Consider the following 4207-nt stretch of genomic DNA (forward strand, 5'->3'; position numbering starts at 1 on the left):
GACGGTCATTTTTTTGGAAATTCATGTACATTGCTTGATATTGTGAATATTTTTTTAGTAGATGAACATTTTTTTTTAACCGTGAGTATTTATCAGTTCACAAACTATTTTTTCAAACCATGCACATTTGTTGAATTCACGGACATTATTTTCACAAATCCACAACTATTTTAAAATCCGGAATTATCTTAGAAATGGAAAAAACTTAAAACGGAAAAAAATATTCTTCAAAACGACCAGAAAAAATGTTCAAGATCCACATTAAGGAACGGGTCTTTGCCATATTCTTCAACTATCGAGTCAATGTGATATTTAGATACATTACAACTGAGCACCCTCCCAGCCCTCTCAGGCCATCAGCATTTCTATTCGTTGGATCGCCACTTTTAGTCGTTTTTTGGCCGTCAGATTCGTTGTTAGTCCCACCTAAATCTCGTGTGCAGGCTAACTCGCGCATCAGGCTGGGCTGGCCTTTTCGGGCCATTGCTTCGGTGGCTTTTTTAGGCTTCTTATGTTCAATTGGGCCTACTGGGCAAGCACTATTGAGAAACAGTATAACGAGGCTAGCTACAGGCATCCACAGCGATTTGACTGTCTCGGCCGTCAGATCCTCGAACGTACGTTCCAGATCAAATTCGGGCGTCATTCGTCGCCCGCTCGCGTCGCGCGCCGTCTCGCGGGCTGCTGCTCGGCGGAGCGACCTCCTCTTTCTGTCCTAATTGGGCCGGCCCACTTATTCCTTATTCCCACTCCAACTCTAACAGCCCAGGTTACCCAGGCCCCCGAACGAACAGTTTTCCATCTGTTCCTCCGCCTCGCCGTCGTTCCTCCTTCTCGATGCGGCGGCGTTACTCCCTCCCAGCGTCGGCCCCCACCCACGCCGCCGCCCAGTGCTGCCCCCCCCCCCCCCCCCCCCCCCCCCCGCATCCCCCACCCATGCCGACGTCTTCGCATCCCCCATCCACGCCGCCGAACCTGGAGGTCCGGACCAACAAAGGCAAAGTGAGCCGGGACGACGGCAAACCACCCCCTCCCATCGATGCGGATCAGGTCAGGAAAGAGATGCGGTGGCCAGACCTTCACATCCTTTCTTTCCTCCCTCATGGAGGATGAACTAAAGCGGCGACATCCCTGGTGGGAGCGAACAAGGGTGCGAACCCAACTCAATACTGCAGCTGGCGAGTGACGCGAGAGGTACAGGCGGAACCCTAGCCGGTGGAGGCGGCCATGGTTATATCCCTTCTGATTGATTCTATTTTTTCCTTCCAATCCGCCGCAGGGCGTTAGTTCTGGTGTATTTGTTTGGGAAATCCTAAGGACTAAGGCCGATTTGCAAAAAAAAATTAAAAAAATCCATACCATCGGGTTCGGGCTCTGTAAATTTTCTGCAGTTGCACTTAGATCTCAGTTGAGGTATTGGAATCCTAAAGCTCGATTTCCAATGTCTGCTGGCCACGTTAGCTTCCATGTTCTCACACATGTCATCTTATTATCCAAGCATCTGCGTCCATGATTTATACGGTTGATGCTACTGGCTATGTATATACAGTTTTGACTATTGCCGTCGAATTAAATCTTATTACCCAAATGGTATGTAAAACTAAGCCTGACAATGTTCTCACCACGCAACGTGCAGACCTCACTCCCTTCGCCAGATCATCGCCGAAATCGACGCACAGATGACCGGCACCAGGGAGGAGTTCGACAGCGAGGAGAGGATCTGCGTTGCCGTGGTCAACGAACGAGCCCAACGAGGTGGGAGACCATGCTACTCATCATCGCTGAGAAAGGGTTCATCAATATCGTCGTCGAGTTGCTCAAGCTCTGACAAGGAGAGCCTTGCGAGGAAGAACAAATCAGGATTCGATGCTCTGCATGTCACTTCAAAGGAAGGCCACGGAGGTGAGCACTGACAAACACTTCAATACTAAACTACTTCTGATTGGTCATATTTTTACATGGGAACAGGGGAGCTTTGGACCTTGTGTCTAGACTGGAATCTCATAGTTCGCATGAAGAAAGGGGTTTATGGATTTCTAAATTAAATAATTAATTGATTGCCATGGTTTTTTGGGTCTTTGATCAATCTCCATGGATCCAATTATATTAGTTTTGCAGTGCTGAAATTTACCTGATCTGTATGATAACTGCAGTGTGCCATTGCCTACACAAGCTAATGAGCAAGAAAGATGGACATCTGACACTGCTTGTAGATATTGTGAAGGTACTCCTGGACCATGATCGATCCCTTGGGAAAACGTTTGGCCAATCAAAATGTGACTCCTCTGATAACTGTGGCGATTAGAGGCCGCCATGATGTAGCGAACCTTCTGCTGGAGCGAGATTCTGGATTGCTTAAACTATCAAAGGCAAACAGAACAACAATTTTTATTTTCCTGGTACAGGGAATCTCCAGGCACGACAAAGTATGTATTTACATCAGAAAAATTCCTTAGCTTTTGCAGAAACATGATTTTGGTTTATTTATTAGCACTACCCCAATTACATTGGATTTGTATTCACACTTCTCAAAGTAAGGTAGCATGGTCCATCTTTGTAGGGTCGTATTTGGTAACCGTAACTTACCACAATACCAATTCTAAGTTTATTGTTTAATTCAACATTTTATTAGCAATTAGTTTTGCTTATTTCACCTCACTGCATTAAACTCCACCAGTTTGAATTTCTTAATTCTACAGACACTACTTATGCCATTGTGTGTTCCTCCACTTCTGGCCTCCTCCATTACCAGTGACTAACACTACGATACATATGCAAATAATGTAAGTTCGCAAGCTGCAATCCAAATTATAGTCATGGTGAGAACTGAGAACTGCATTCCTTCTAATTTGGGGAAAAGGTAGTTCGTCAATTTGCTTAAAATTTGCAAGAACTGAGTAGTTGTCACCCGCTTGCATAAAATAGACAGTCTAATTTACGATATGCTTCTATTTTTTGTCATGCATTTTAATTTGGTAGGAAAATTCGCATGTAGTTCTAAATTAACTCATTCTGGGAGCTAGCCAATGGATATTTCCTTTGGCGATTGTCAGTTTTAATTTGAGTAATATATATATAGAGAGAGTGGGAGCTAAGATGCCTAAAAGTTTATTATCGTTTGGTCCCCCATTTCATTCAGACTTGATCTGCGACAAACAATAGTATAATGGTTTTTTCTTCCTCTATATGCCCTATATAGCATTTTGCTATTTTGTGCTACTATTTAACTTTGTGCTTTGCATGTCAGTAGTTTTGCTACACTATAGTAGCAACAATCCTTGTGTGACAATATTGTACCGATTATATCATAGCAAAGGGACAATATGTGGGGCTTTCAAACTGCAGTTTGTGAGACAATCTGTTTGTCCTATGGAGGTGCTCAATGGTATGTTTTTGGTCCCTGCAGCTACCATTAGGTATTACTATTCTTCAATAACTGTGTACCACATTTTCTTCCAAGCGACTTTATCCTTTTTCTTATAACTGTGTACCAAAGATCTCACTTTTTCATAGGTAAGGACAAAGCCCAGATTTCTTAGGGGAACTTAACATCAGAATAGCCTGGCTTTCAGGAGAAAAGACGACAGAGTTATTTTATTGTTGCAGTGTGCCTGCTCGGAAACAAGAAGTGAGTGCTTTGTTTTTTTAAAATAATATAACTAGAATGAATGAAATATGTGAGGGTTGAGCTCCTGAGTTGTGTAATTGGTCTAAACCTTTTTGGTTCCTTTTGTTGTTCTTGTGAAAAGTGTGATAACGGAGGCAAAGTTCTGAGAACACCCAGATCATTTATGCTTATGTATCAAGGACTTTGCTCATAGCCATCCCAAGTTGATCATTTCTACATACATACAATATTATCAAGAAGCATTCTTGTGGCTAGAAGCTCAACAAAATTGAAATTCTCAAGTCAATCTTGCATGATCATGTAGGTGGTATCTCAGGCTTTGTTCATATATATCCTCATGAACATGCTCTTAAGTTGAATGTTGGTCCTAAATAAGAAGCTTAGGAGAATAGCAATGTGCTACAAATTTACAATATATGGCTTTCATGATTTATGCCTAACAAGTGATAAGATTCTATAAGTCATGCCACTTAGTTTTTTCCATCACATATATCATTATTATTTCGAGCTGCTTTTGGTAACATTCTACATTACTCTACAAATAGACGGGCGCAGCAACGCGCGCCATCAATGATCTAG

General features: G+C 42.8%; 1 long non-coding RNA gene across 4 annotated transcripts; it reads left to right on the forward strand.

Annotated features, from left to right (window-relative positions):
• Positions 1-919: 919 nt before the first annotated feature.
• On the forward strand, positions 920-3818 carry LOC125513153 (uncharacterized). Of its 4 annotated transcripts, none has more exons than XR_015608836.1 (4): positions 920-1194; positions 1637-1902; positions 2154-3416; positions 3514-3818. It is a non-coding gene; the product is annotated as an uncharacterized LOC125513153 (long non-coding RNA). The 4 variants fall into 4 exon arrangements; XR_015608835.1 differs by having other exon boundaries at positions 2154-2426; positions 2700-3818; XR_007285707.2 differs by having other exon boundaries at positions 2154-3818.
• The last annotated feature ends 389 nt before the right edge of the window (positions 3819-4207 follow it).

Source organism: Triticum urartu, chromosome 6A (genome assembly GCF_056163025.1).
Source record: "Triticum urartu cultivar PI428250 chromosome 6A, HENAU_Tu73, whole genome shotgun sequence".
NCBI lineage: Eukaryota > Viridiplantae > Streptophyta > Magnoliopsida > Poales > Poaceae > Triticum > Triticum urartu.